This window comes from Leptonychotes weddellii, chromosome 16, assembly GCF_054177405.1.
Source record: "Leptonychotes weddellii isolate Sample4059 chromosome 16, ASM5417740v2, whole genome shotgun sequence".
In the NCBI taxonomy this organism is placed as follows: Eukaryota; Metazoa; Chordata; class Mammalia; order Carnivora; family Phocidae; genus Leptonychotes; species Leptonychotes weddellii.
This window is the reverse complement of record NC_138384.1, coordinates 38278802-38294618: the sequence shown is the minus strand read 5'-3', so window position 1 is coordinate 38294618 and position 15817 is coordinate 38278802.

The following is a 15817-nucleotide window of genomic DNA, read 5'->3' as shown; positions in this document are numbered from 1 at the left end:
AAAAATGTCCAGGATATAATCCAAAAATTACTTGATACAAAAAGAACCAGGAAGGGGCGCCTGGGTGGCTCAATCAGTTAAGTGTCTGCCTTCGGCTCGGGTCATGATCCCAGGGTCCTGGGATTGAGCCCTGCATCGGGCTCCCTGCTCCACGGGAAGCCTGCTTCTCCCTCTCCCTTTGCTTCCTGCTCCCCTGCTTGTGCTCTCTCTCCTTCTCTCTCTAATAAATAAAAAAATCTTAAAAAAAAAAAAAAAGAACCAGGAAAAATATGGTCAATTATCAAGGGAAAAGAAAAATCAATGGATGCCAAAGTCAAGATGACTCAAATGTGGGCGCCTGAGTGGCTCAGTTGTTAAGCCTCTGCCTTCGGCTCAGGTCATGATCCCAGGGTCCTGGGATCGAGCCCCGCATCATGCTCCCTGCTCGGCGGGGATCCTGCTCTCCCTCTCCCACTCCCGCTGCTTGTGTTCCTGCTCTCACTATCTCTGTCTCTCTCAAATAAATAAAATCTTTAAAAAAAAAAAAAGATGACTCAAATGTTAGAATTATTAGACAAATTATCAGATAAAGACTTTAAGACAGTTAACACTATGCTACATTTGACTCTTTAACTGAATGGAACCACAGAAGTTCTCAAAAAAGACAAACACTATAAAAGGATCCAAAGGAAAATATTAAAACTGAAAAATGTAATACCTGGAATAAAAAAAAAATTAGATGGACTCAATAGCAGAATGGAGATAAGAGAAGAGTCAGTGAACTTGAACTTGAAGATCAGTGAAAAGTATCCAATCTGGGATGCCTGGGTGGCTCAGTTAAGCATCTGCTCTCGGCTCAGGTCATGATCTCAGGGTCCTGAGATTGAGTCCTGCATCGGGCTCCTTGCTCAGTGGGGAGCCTGCTTCTCCCTCTACCTGCCACTCCCCCTGCTTGTGTTCTCTCTCTGACAAATAAGTAAAATCTTAAAAAAAAAAAAAAAAAAAAGTATGCAGTCCAAAGAACGGAGAGAAAAAGACTGAAAAACAACAACAAAACAGATCCTTTAGCAACCTGTGGGACAAGAACCAATGCTCTAAAATTTGTGTCATTGGAGTTCCAGAAATTGAGGAGGGAGAGATTGATGCAGAAAAAAATATGTAAAAAAATAATGGCTGAAATTTGGTGGAAAACATAAATTTACAAGTTCAAGGAGTTCAGTAAACCTCAAACAGGATAAACACAAAATCATGCCCAGACACAACATCAAATTGTTTAAACAAAATATTTTGAAAGCAGCCAAAAAAAAAAGAACACATTACAAATAGGGGAAAAATGATTCAAATGGTTGTGGATTTCTCATCAGAAACCTTAAAGACCAGAAGACAGGAAAGCAGTATATTTAAAGAGCTGATTAAAAAAAAAAAAAGTGCCAATCTATAACACCAGTGGAAATACCTTGGGAAATAAGGTGAAATAAAGACATTCTTAGATGATGGAATATTTAGAAAATTCATTGCCAGCACCCTACTCTAAAAGCATTGCTAAAGAAATTCTTAAAATGGAAGAGAAATGAAAGAAGGGGGAAACTTGGAACTTCAGAAAGTAAGAAAAAGCAACATAAATGGTAAATACCGGGGAAAATATGAGACTATTTTTCCCTTCTGAAATTATTTAAAATATGTATAACTTCAAAAAGTATTACATGGGGCACCTGGGTGGCTCAGTCGGTTAAGCGTCTGCCTTCGGCTTAGGTCATGATCCCAGGGTTCTGGGATCGAGCCCCGCATTGGGCTCCCTGCTCAGCGGGAAGTCGGCTTCCCCCACTCCCTTTCCCTCTGTGCTCTCCCTCAAATAAAATCTTTTTTTAAAAAAAGTATTACATTGTCTGGTAGGGTTTTCATTATATGTAGATGTAGTACATATGACAACTGTAAAATGAAGTGGGGAGGCTTTAAGGCTTATACATTGTACTTGGAGTTGTCAGATACTAACTTTAAGTAAACTGTGACAACACAAGAATGTATGTTGTAATAACTAGAGGAACCACTTTTAAAAATACAAAGAAATAAAGCCAAACAGACAATACATAAGCTCAAATGTAAAATGTATTCTAATGCAAAACTGTTTCTCCACTCACAACACAACTAACATCAAATATGTAGGGATCTCCCCCCCACATCAATCAATTTTCCAACTCTGGACAGCAACTGGTATAATTCAGTCCAATTCTTGACACTAACTTAGTGTCAGACTCCACAGGTTTAAGGGCTGAATCCTACAAGAGTGTCCTCACTTCAGACACTACTTTCAAGTAATGGGTCCCCAGGTAACCCACATTTCTCTCCAACTTGGCTACAAAGTCCAGGGTTTCCATATACAGCCCGTTCAGTTTCAATAATTTGCTGGAATGGCTCAGGAAACTCAGAAAAATGTTACTTATGTTTCCAGGTTTATTTATTTTTTTTTTTTTTAAAGATTTTATTTATTTATTTGACAGAGAGAGACACAGTGACAGAGGGAACACAAGCAGAGGGAGTGGGGGAGGGAGAAGCAGGCTTTCTGCGGAGCAGGGAGCCCGATGCGGGGCTCCATCCCAGGACCCCCGTACCATGACCTGAGCCGAAGGCAGACGCTTAACGACTGAGCCACCCAGACGCCCTGTTTCCAGGTTTATTATAAGGGATATTATAAAGGATACAGATGAACAGCCAGTTGAAGATATACACAGGGCAAGGTTTATAAGAGTCCTGAGTGCAAGAGCTTCTGATCCTGTGGAGTTGGGGTGTACTACCCTCCCAGCACATGGGTATGTTCACTGAGTAGATTCACAGTGCCTGGATAGATAAAACCTGACTTGTATATGCCTCCCTGGACGAGACTAATTGAAAAGCAAAGGAGGAGAGTGCCCAGAACACTGGGCCTCCTCTGAAGTTTCTTGGCTGAATACGGCCGGATTCTTACTGCGGCTCAAGGCTCTCATCCAGGGAGTAAATGCTTAAATGCAGGCACCTGTAGTGGTCACGTACTTCACGAACTCCTTGCCTTGCACGTGGTGTGTTAATTAAACTCACAATAAAAGCAGAGACAGAGCTTGGCTTCCAGGCCTTTCGCCCCTAGAGCATCTGGCCCTCAGGCCTCTCCTTTCTCCTACTAAGGTGTTGGGAGTAATCCTTTTCATTCGCCGTCTCAGGATTTGCTGGCCAAACCCGACAGTTCACTAACCCAGAAGCTCTCCAACCCCCTAGTTTAGGGAATTTAATGGAGGCTTCGTCATATAAGCATGATGGATTCTTTTTTTTTTTTTAAAGATTTTTATTTATTGAGAGAGAGAATGATAGAGAGCATGAGAGGGTCAGAGGGAGAAGCAGACGCCCTGCTGAGCAGGGAGCCCGACGTGGGACTTGATCCCGGGACTCCAGGATCATGACCTGAGCCAAAGGCAGTCGCCTAACCAACTGAGCCACCCAGGCGCCCCAGCATGATGGATTCTTAATTCAGTCTCTAGCCCCTCTCCCCTCCCTGGAGGACGAGAGGGTGGGACTGAAAGTTCCAAGATTCTAATCATGGTTTGGTCTTCCTAGTCACCAGCCCCCATTCTGCAGCTATCTAGAAGCCCACCAAGAGTCACCTCATCAGAACAAAAGATGCTTCTAGCACCCCTGTCACTCAAGAAATTACAAGGGTTTTAGGAGCTCTCTGTCAGGTACTAGAGACAGAGACCAAATGGATATTTTTTACTATCTCACAATTCACATAATCCAAAGAAAACAGGATGGAGGGAATAGAAAAACAATGCACAGAGGGGCCAACATAAATAATAAAATGATAGACCTAAATCTAACCCTATCAATAATTAGATTAAATGTAAAGGGTCCTGGGGCGGCTAGATGGCTCAGTCAGTTAAGCGTCTGCCTTTGGCTCAGGTCATGATCTCGGGGTCCTGGAATCAAGCCCCGTGTCTGGCTCCCAGCTCAGCAGGGAGTCTGTTTCTCCCTCTCCGTCTGCCCCTCCCCCTGCATATGCTCTCTCTCTCTCAAATAAATAATCTTTTTAAAAAAAATGTAAAGGATCCTAATACACCAAATAAAAGGCAGATTTTCTCTAATTATATTGAAAAAAAAATTGCCCAACTATATATTGTCTAAAGATATCCGTCAGAGGGGCACCTGGCTGGCTCAGTCAGTTAAGTGTCTGCCTTGAGCTCAGGTCCTGGGATCAAGCCCCAAAGGGGAGTCTGCTTCTCCCTCTCCCTCTGCTGCTCCCCCTGCTTATGCTCTCACTCTCTCAAATAAATAAATAAATATAAAATAAAATAAAATAAAAATAAAAAAGAACTGCCAATCCAGGGTGCCAGGGTGTCTCAGTCAGTTAGGTATCTGACTGGTGATTTTGGCTCAGGTCATGATCTCATGGGCCATGATTTCATGGGTCCTGAGATTGAGCCCTGCTTCAGGCTCTGCACTCAGTAGGGAGTCTGTTTGATATTCTCTCTCTCTCCCTCTCCCTCTGCTCCTCCCCACCCCTCTCTCATTCTCTAAGATAAATATTTTTTTAAAAAGAACTGCCAATCAGTAATTCTCTTTCTAGTGAGAATATCCTTTAGGAATTAAGGTGAAATAACAGTGTTCTTGGAGAATACCTTTGGTGAATACCTTGATGAATTTTCTTCTTGGAAGGAAAAGGAAGAGAATTCATTGCCAATATCCCTACTTTGAAGGAAATGCTAAAGTTCATCAGGCTGAAGAAAAATAAATGGGAAACTTGGAACTTAAGAAATAAAAGATGACCAACAAGAGTGGTACATACCTGGATAAATATAAAAACATTATTCATCCCTTTAAGAGTTGTCAGTGTATATAGATATAACACTAAACATAGAGATTTTAACGGGACTTTATGGTTGTGAGGCTTACATTTTACTTAAAGTAGTAAAATATCAACTCTACATGGACTGGGAGAACTTAGATATGGATACAGATCTTCCTTGACTTGTGATGGGTTTACATCCAGATAATCTCATCATAAATTGAAAATATCATAAGGCAAAAATGCATTAAATACAATTAACCTAGGGGCGCCTGGGTGGCTCAGTCGTTGGGCGTCTGCCTTCGGCTCAGGTCATGATCTCAGGGTCCTGGGATCGAGCCCCGCATCGGGCTCCCTGCTCGGCGGGAAGCCTGCTTCTCCCGCTTCCACTCCTCCTGCTTGTGTTCCCTCTCTCGCTGTGTCTCTCTCTGTCAAATAAATAAATAAAATCTTTAAAAAAAAAATAAATAATAAATAAATAAATACAATTAACCTATCAAACATCACAGCTTAGCCTAGTCTACCTTTTTTTTTTTTAAGATTTTATTTATTTGACAGAGAGAGATAGAGCAGAAACACAAGCAGGGGGAGTGGGAGAGGGAGAAGCAGGCTTCCCATGGAGCAGGGAGCCCCATGTGGGGCTTGATCCCAGAACCCTAGGATCATGACCTGAGCCGAAGGCAGACGCTTAACGACCGAGCCACCCAGGTGCCCCTAACCTAGCCTAGCCTAGCCTACCTTAAAGATGCTCAGAACACTTACAGTTGGGCAAAGTCATCAAACACGAGCCTCTTTTTATAACAAAATGTTGAATATCTCATAATTTGTTGAACACTGTACTGAAAGTGAAAAACAGAATGGTTATATAGGTACAGAATGGTTCCAAGTGAATTGGTTGATTCCCCTCATGCCCAACTGGGGTCTGTGGCTCACTGCTGCTGGTAAAATCTAACCTAGAGAGGGAAACTCTGGGTTGAACAGTTTTTTCTTTCATCATTTGAAAAATGTGCCATTTTCTCCATGATTTCTGATGAGATATCTGCTGTCAAATTGTTTTCCTTCTATAAGTAAGGTGTCATTTCTCTCACTGCTTTCGAGATTTTTTTCTTTATATTTAGTTTTCAGAAATTGGATTATAATGTGTCTTGGCTTGGATTTCTTTGGGTTTTTTTTTTTTTTCTTACCCTGTTTGGGTTTTGCTCAGCTTCTTGAATCTGCAGGTTATAGATGTATGTATTTTGCCATATTTGGGACATTTTTCAGCCATTATTTCTTCAACTACTTATTTAGCCCTGACTTCCTTTTCTCCTTCTTTGGGACTCCTGTGACAGGAATATTATATTTTTTCTTATAATCTCACAAGTCTCTAAGGCTCTGTTTCATTTGTTTATCTGAGGTTTTGTTTTCAGTCTAGTTTCTCTCTGCTGTCAGACTGAATAATTTTTATTGTCTGTTTTCAAAGTTAATGAATCTTAAAAAAAATTTAATGAATCTTTCCTCTGTACTTTCCATACTGCCGTTGAGCCCATCCATTGTTTTATTTTTTTATATCAGTTATTGTATATTTCAATTCTAAAATTTCCACTTAGTTCTCTTTATGTCGTCCATTTTTTGCTGAAATTTACTTTCTATTTTTCATTTATTTCAAGTGTTTTTGCAATTGCTAATTAGGGCATGTTAATAATGGTTGCTTTATTTTTTTATTTTTTAAAGATTTTATTTATTCATTTGAGACACAGAGATACAGAGAAAGAGAGAGAGCATGAGCAGGGAGAGAGGCAGAGGGAGAGGGAGAAGCAGGCTCCCTGCCGAGCCAGGAGTCAGGAGCCAGGACCCCGATGTGGGGCTCGATCCTAGGACCCTGGGATCATGACCTGAGCCGAAGGCAGATGCCTAACCAACTGAGCCACCCAGGCGCCCCTCTATTAATATATTTTTTAAATATTTTATTTATTTATTTGACAGAGAGAGACACAGCGAGAGGGGGAACACAAGCATGGGGAGTGGGAGAGGGAGAAGCAGGTTTCCCGCGGAGCAGGGAGCCTGATGCGGGGCTCGATTCCCGGACCCTGGGATCACGACCTGAGCTGAAGGCAGATGCTTAAAGACTGAGCCACCCCATGCGCCCCATCTATTAATATTTTTGATAGACTATTTTTTAAAGCAGTTTTAGGCTCATGACAAAACATCTATTGATTTTTATTCAAGTTGAGATTTTCCTGGTCTGGGTATGATTTTTTACTGAAACGTGGATACTTTGGGCATTATGAGACTAGATCTTATTTAAACCTTCAGTTTTAGCTGGCTTCCTCTGACGTTATGGCTGAGAGAGCAGAGATACCACCTTGTCTCTGCCAAATGTGGGTAGAAGTCTAGGATCTCCACTCAGGCTTCTTTGATACCTGAGAAGGGGAAGGCCTCCTAGTTATTGCTGAACAGGGACAGGAACAGGGACAAAAGTTCCAGCTCTCCATTTGGCATCCACTGGTAACCTCCCTGGCTGGGACAGATTGGACTATATCATTACTGGTTCCCAGTTTCCAGTCTTACTAAGCTGCTGCTTTCCTTGTTCTTTGGTTAGAGCGCAGGATTATTTTTTTAAGATTTTATTTATTTATTTGACAGAGAGGACACAGCAAGAGAGGGAACACAAGCAGAGGGAGTGGGAGAGGGAGCAGCAGGCTTCCTGCTGAGCAGGGAGCCCGATGTGGGGCTCGATCCCAGGACCCTGGGATCATGACCCGAGCCAAAGGCAGACGCTTAATGACTGAGCCACCCAGGTGCCCCTAGAGAGCAGGCTTTTGCTGGGGCTTTTTTCCTACTGTCTACACCACTTGGCATTTCAGAGTTGCCAACTTCTTCAGCTCCAAGTGTGGGACATATGAGGCAAAAAAAAAAAAAAAAAAAACCTCCAAGAATCTCATCACCATGTTATTCCTTAGGTCCCATGGTCCCAACCCTGTGTCTTTTTTCCACTTTCAAAATCTTACATTTGTTTTCTCTAAGCATCCAGGGTTTTATTTGTACTTAGGAGAAACAGGGAAAAGTACCTCTACTCAATCCTCCCCGAGGCAGGGAATCTTCCATTTTTGCTTTAATTATTACTTCCACCTTGTACATCTGTCCTTTTCTTCCCCTTTTATATGTCTATTGTACATATAGAGGAAATTCTAGATCTATTTTTATATTTTTCCCTTTCATAATTTCAGTGTCATTTTTCTTGGTCTTGTGATAACTTACCAAGCTGTTAAGACTGATTTGGTACTCTGCCTATCTATTCATTATGCTAATTATAGTTCTTCAGTCAAATTGCTTCATTGTATTGGTCTCAGTTTGTTCACTTATAAAATAAAGGGGTTAGAAAAAAATAAAATAAAGGGGTTGCAATAGTCTTGAGCTTCCCTTTCATCTCTAAAGATGCTCTTTTACAATAATGGTTTAAGAACTAATATTTAATTACTAGCTATGTAAATTTCTATTTCCTCATCTGTAAAATGAAAATGAGTGACCACATTTCATAGACTTGATACATTATAAGTTTTTAGAACAGTGTTTGGCAAATATTAAAGACTCAATTATTGGTACTTACTATTTAGGAACCTATGATCTCTAAGTGTACAAAAGCAGGAATAGGAAAGGCTCAATGGAAGAGTAACAGCTGAGGGCGCCTGGGTGACTCAGTTGGTTAAGCCACTGCCTTCAGCTCAAGTCATGATCCTGGAGTCCCTGGATCAAGTGACCCTCCCCCCTCTCATGTGCTCTCTCTTTCTCATTCTCTCTCTCTCAAATAAATAAAATCTTAAAAAAAAAAAAAGAACAGCTGAACTCTGCCTTTGATGGCAAATACATTTTGATAGCTGGTAATTAAGAATTATAACGGATGGACATTCCAAGCAAAGGAAAAAGCATAAGAAAAGTTGGTAATGTGGAAGAGTGCAAAGCAAGATCTGGGACCATCAGCAATCTATTTTTAGTTACTATATAAAGCACATGCTGACTGCCTTCGGCTCAGGTCATGATCCTGGAGTCCCAGGATCGAGTCCCGCATCGGGCTCCCTGCTCAGCAGGGAGTCTGCTTCTCCCTCTGACTCTCCCCCCTCTCATGTGCTCTCTCTCTCTCATTCTCTCTCTCAAATAAAATAAAATCTTTTAAAAAAAAAGAGTTATAAATTAGTGATAGGTAAAACTAGAAAAGTAGAAAGTGAACAAAATATGAAAGAACTTGAATAATGATATAAGGAATTCAGATTGTTCTTCACAAGAATTGAAGAAATAGGGCCAGCTGGGTGGCTCAGTCGGTTAATATCTGCGTTCGGCTCGGGTCATGATCCCAGGGTCCTGGGATTGACTCCCGCATGAGGCTCCTTGCTCAGCGGGGCGACTGCTTCTCCCTCTGCCTACTGCTCCCCCTGCTTGTGCTCTCTCTCTCCCTAATAAATAAAATCTTAAAAAAAAGAATTGAAGAATTATAAACATTTATTCTTTGAATGGCAATGAGATAACCAAAGCCATCTTTTAGATTTCCCTGGGAGATACGTGGAGATTGCATTTACCAATGACCACATTCTATATGGCTCTATTATCATAAAAACTTTGCAGGGCGCCTGGGTGGCTCAGTTGGTTAAGTGTCTGACTCTTGGTTTTACCTCAGGTCATGATCTCAAGTCCTGGGATAGGGCCCCCCTGAGGGGTTCCGTGCTCCATGCTCAGTGGGGAGTCTGCTTTCCCCCTTCTCTCTCCCTCTGCCCTTCCCCCTGCTCATGTAGTCTAAAATAAATAAATCTTAAAAAACAACAACTTAGCTTCTCCTGCCCTTTCCTTCCTAGATTATGTATCTGACAGGAGTCCTTGAATTATCTCAGTAACCCAGACAACCAAACATTTAACCATTTACACTTAAATGAAGTTAGGAAAAATTAAAACTGGTCTGGTTCCAGGTGAAAAAGATGGGTGTGACTGTCTGCAGTGGTTCAGAGAATTTACATAAGAAAGCCAACCAAACAGAGCTATGAAGCCCCTGCACCCCCACTTTTCAGACCTGTCAGCATAGCCACTGTTAGTCAACCATCCTCACACTTCCCCTCTACTACTGTCTGGGCCTATCGTTTCATTTTGCCCTTAAAATTGCCAACCATATCACAAACATTGCATATGTGCTAAACCTCAACACTAAAAGTTCTACCTCCACTTTCTGCCTTAACTTAGCCACGCTTTTCCTTAGGATTTCTCTTCCCTATCGTCCACTAGAGTTGATGTTGCTCATTCCCCATGCCTCACATCCTATGGATCCCAGATGTCATTGTTTTGTTGCTTACACATTTGCATCCCTCATCCTCACAATGAAAGTCCTTCAGTGAGAGCTATGTTCTATGTTAATACCCCTTCCTATATTTTGAAATATTGTAATGTTCAAAACTCATTCTGGGAATATAGATTTGAGAAAAATTCACGCATCTAATTTTTTTTTTTTTTTTTTAAGAAACTGATGCCTTCCAGCTAGATTTGCTCAAACTCATGCTGGCAATTTTAAGGACTTATGTATCTAAGCTTATTTTCACAGAAACTGCTGTTTGAGTTAGGTTTACTGATTTCCAGGTTGTGGGTTGGATTATGTCTCCAAAAAGATATGTTTAAGTCCTAACACTAGTATCCATGAATGTGACTTTATTTGGAAACAGGGTCTTTGTAGAGGTAATAAAGTTGAGATCATACTGCATCAGGATAAGCCCTAAATCCAATAATTCATGTCCTTATAAAAGAGAGACGTTTGCAGACAGACAGAGGAGCCTAGGAGAAAGGGACCATGAAACTACAAAACCAGGAATGCCTGGGGCCACAAGAAGCAAGGAAGCATTCTTCCCCACAGCCTCTAGAGGGAGCATGTCCCGGATCACACCTACTGGTTTTGAACGACTAGCCTCCAGAATGGGGAGAGAAAAGCAAAATACCACAAACTTGATGGCTTGTTTTAAGTTTTGTGGTATTTTGCTCTGGCAGCCCTAGAATACAAACACTCTTCATTCACTGAAAACCTTTACATTCGTTTTTGAATTTCCTCTATCTTTAGTTCATCATCATCTGCATGGAAAACTTACCCAATTGGCCAGTCCTCTTCTCACATATATTTTCACAGTGGTAAAGAACAGCGATGAATGAGAACATATCACGTGGATTACAAACTTAAGGGGCACATGGGTGGCTCAGATGGTTAAGCGTCTGCCTTCGGCTCAGGTCATGGTCCCAGGGTCCTGGTCCCCGCATCGGGCTCCCTGCTCAGCGGGAAGCCTGCTTCTCCCTCTCCCACTCCCTCTGTTTGTGTTCCCTCTCTCGCTATGTATCTCTCTGTCAAATAAGTAAATAAAATCTTTTAAAAAAATTAAGTTAAAAAGGGAAATTACATATCAGTTTCATTTATGCAATCAGATTTGAAAGCTTAAAAACTACCAAACTTACTCCAATAGAACTCCAAGTTGGCCAAACAGGAATTCTATAAGGAACTCAATAAATGGACTTTTGTTGTTCACTTTTATTATACAATGCATGTATTTTTTAAAAGATAGGGGTGGGGGAAAAAGTTTAAAAAAACCCAAACTCATCTATAATTCCAGCCACTCAGGATTATCACTCTTAATATTTGCTAACCATCTTTCCTTATTTTATTCTGAGTATGCTCAGAAAGTGTACCTTGTATAGAAATGGTTATTTTACATCTTGTTATTGGCTTCCCTACCATACCCTAGGAAATTGCCCATTTTTACTGCACTGTAAAAACATGCAAGAGCAGTAGAATAAGTGACCTGAAGTCAACAAAATGTATGTGCATGTGGCTTTCCCACCCCACTCTATTCATGCGTTGTGACACTCCCCAGAGTTAGGAGAGAGAGAAAAAATAGAGATATTCCTGCTTGAAGGTACATTAGGTGAAAGGGTTCTCAAAAAGAGTATGAGTCTTCCAACTTACACACAGCCCAATTAGAAGGCCAGGCCTGAATGATTTATCCATAATTGATGGGTGAGGAAATTGAGTAGAAAAAGCCAGGTCAGGGGCGCCTGAGTGGCTCAGTTGTCGGGCGTCTGCCTTCAGCTCAGGTCATGATCCTGGGGTCCTGGGATCGAGCCCTGCATCGGGCTCCCTGCTCTGCGGGAAGCCTGCTTCTCCCTCTCCCACTCCCCCTGCTTGTTGTGTTCCCTCTCTCAAATAAATAAATAAAATCTTAAAAAAAAAAAAAAGAAAAGAAAAAGCCAGGTCAATGCCATGGCACAATTTGGGAACCAACTCATATCTTCCAAAGACCTCTATCTCCTCTCTTTTTAGACACTCAAGAGTAAGTAATTTTAAAATGATAGAAATGATCATGAGTTTACACTGAATTGGCTTTGCTCCAGTTTTAAAATATTTGGTGAATTTGTCAAATTTCTTTGTGTGGTTCCTTTTACTTAAAGAACATACATTAGGGGTGCCTGGGTGGCTCAGTTGGTAAAGCTACTGATTCTTGATTTCAGCTTAGGTCATGATGTCAGGGTCGTGAGACCAAGCCCCACATCAGGCTCTGCACTGGGCGTGAAGCCTGCTTGGGATTCTCTCCCTCTGTCACCACCCACCCCCCACACCCTACAGAAGCTTGCACTTTTTCTGTCTCGAAAAAAAAAACACAAAAACATACAATATTAGAATCATTTTACCTTCGTGGTGAATTCAAATTTTTACCATTCTCTCTGACTTTATCAATGTGTTTGCCTTAAAGACTATTTTGTTCTTGTATGCTATGTGCCTAGTACATCTTTCTCTGTATTTTTCACCTTTCTGTGTCCTTATCTTTTTAGATGGGACTCTGGTAAATAGCATATAGCTGCTTTATTTTTTTTTTTAAGATTTTATTTGACAGAGAGATACACAGCGAGAGAGGGAACACAAACAGGGGGAGTGGGAGAGGGAGAAGCAGGCTTCCCGTGGAGCAGGGAGCCCGATGCGGGGCTCGATCCCAGGCCCTGGGATCATGACCTGAGCCGAAGGCAGACGCTTAACACCTGAGCCACCCAGGGGCCCCAGCATATAGCTGCTTTAAAACAAAAAAGCAAAAAAAACACCCAAAACCCATCCTTTCACAATCTTTGATCCTAACTGAAAAGTTGAGCCCATTTACACTTATTGGGATTAATGATACATTTAGATTTATTTCAAATATTCATTACGGTTTCTACTTACCTTTTTTTTTTTTTTTTCACTTTCCTGCCTTTCTTTGGGTTGGTTCTTTTCTCATTCCATTTTCTTCTACTTTAGAAGTTCTCTTTCCCTGCTGCCTCTCCCTCTTAGTGGCTACCCTGGCTACTTTAACATGCACACTTAAGACAGTATGTATGCCATCCTCTTGAAATAAAAGGACCTTAGAGTGCTTTAACCTAATAACTTGCTCATAAAAGTTTGCTTCTCAAAACTTTATTATTTTTAATTAAATTTTAAAAAATTTAAGTAGGCACCACATCCAGCATGGAGCCCAACACAGGGCTTGAATTCATGACTCTGAAATTAAGACCTGAGCTGAAATCAAGAGTCAGATGCTTAAACGACTAAGACACCCAGGTGCCCTTTTAATTTTATTTTTAAGATCTTATTTTAGAGATAGATAGCACGAGAAGTGGGAGGGGCAGGACAGAAAGAATCTCAGGCAGGTTTACATGGGACTCCGGGGCTCAATCTCACAACCCTGAGACCATGACCCGAGCCAAAACCAAGAGTCGGACGCTTAACTGACTAGCCACCCGGTGCCCCCTTTTATTTTTTTTTAAAGATTTTATTTGAGAGAGAGAGGTAGAGAGGACAGGAGCAGGGGGGAGGGGCAGAGGGAAAGGGAGAAGCAGACTCCCCGCTAAAGAGGGAGCCCGACGCAGGGCTTGAACCCAGGACCCTGGGATCATGACCTGAGCTGAATGCAGACTCTCAACTGACTGAGCCACCCAGGCGCCCCTAATTTTATTTTTTTAAAGATTTTATTTGACAGAGAGAGACACAGCGAGAGAGGGAATACAAGCAGGGGGAGTGGGAGAGGGAGAAGCAGGCTTCCCGTGGAGCAGGGAGCCCGATGCAGGGCTCGATCCCAGGACCCTGGGATCATGACCTGAGCCGAAGGCAGATGCGTAACGACTGAGTCACCCAGGCGCCCCTCTAATTTTATTCTTAAGTAAACTCTGCACCCAACGTGGAGCTTGAACTCACAACCCTGAGATCAAGAGTCACATGCTCAGGACACCTGGGTGGTTCAGTTGGTTAAGCAATGGACTCTTGATTTCAGCTCAGGTCATGATCTCAGGGTTGTGAAGTTGAGTCCCACTTCAGGCTCTGCACTCAGAGGGGAGTCTGCTTGAGGATTCTCTCTCCCTCCCTCTGCACGCTCTCAATCTTTAAAAAAAAAAGTCACATGCTCTACTGAATGAGTCAGCCAGGTGCCCCTGCTTCTCAAAATTTTAGTTCTTTTGTTAACTCCACAAAGTGGACATTACCATTGTTACATAGTCACTATTCCTTAAAATATTTATGTTGAAAAATTTTTTTTGCATAAATATTTAACCCTTGGTATATTTTGTCTGGTCTCCAGTATTTTCTTGTTATCACATATCAACTTATTTTCTACAAGATTCCTGATGTAGCATTGCCAAAAATTCCCTGGCTCCATATTAATTCTACAGCTAATGAAGATTTGCCCAAAAGTTCATTCCTCCAACCATCTGCATTTTATCTTTTAGTTCTTTAGGAGAATAATCTCATTATATAGAACTTTCATTCAATAACAAACTCTCATTAATTCCCTTTCATTTAGCAGGTTATCTGAGTAAGTTTCTCAAATGTGATTAACATCTGAAATCATTGGAGAAAAGTTACCATTAGTATGTTCTTGGCCAACTCCATAAAACCCAGGGGTTTTCTGCAATTCAAACTGGATACATCTTAGGGATGTATGAAATGAGGATTGCTTGATGAGGAAAAGGGGATTTTTTTTTTTAAAGGTTTTATTTATTTATTTGACAGAGCCACAGCGAGAGAGGGAACACAAGCATGGGGAGTGGAAGAGGGAGAAGCAGGCTTCCCGCTGAGCAGGGAGCCCGATGTGGGGCTCGATCCCAGGATCGTGACCTGAGCAGAAGGCAGACGCCCAATGACTGAGCCACCCAGGCGCCCCGAAAAGGGGATTTTTAATGAAAAATTTACCAGCCTTCATTTTACTGGGGATCCATGAGCATGTTTCAACTCTTAAGTATAACATACCTCCTATTATCTCCTCAAATCTTACACATTCCAGCTTTCATTCTAACTAAACAACTTTATCTGATAGTTCATTGAGAAAATATAATCAGATAAGAACTCCTTTTATTCTTCCCATATTTTCAGATGTGCTTGCACTGATGCTTACATTCTCTTCCCTCCTGTTCAGATAAAATAAGCCAGTTCCTATCAACCACCAGCTGGGTCATCTATGCAACAGCTCATCTTCTCTTAGCCACTCAAATATTGTGTACTGAAGTTACCTTACTGGGGCATTGCCATCTGTTTATAAACATACTCTATATATTCTATCTTTAATAACAAACCAAAAATAAAGAACCAAAATCCCTTCCTTAATCTCACATCTGCCTCAACCTGACTCACTCTGGGCTTCCAGCAAGATATTTCAAGTAATCTATACTTGCTGTCACCTCTTCCTATCTTTGTTCACTATCTAACTCAGTCTAATAGTGATAAACATTTATTGAGCATTTATTATGTACAGAGTACTAAGATTTTCTTTAATGTTAATTATTTAATTACAACAACTGTATGAGATGATGCACTACTGATAAGGCAACTGAGGCACAAATGTTACAAAACTTGCAGAAAGCCTCAAAAATAGTAGCAGGGGCGCCTGGGTGGCTCAGTCGTTAAGCGTCTGCCTTCGGCTCAGGTCATGATCCCAGGGTCCTGGGATCAAGCCCCGCATCAGGCTCCCTGCTCAGCTGGAAGCTTGCTTCTCCCTCTCCCACTCCCCCTGCTTGTGTTCC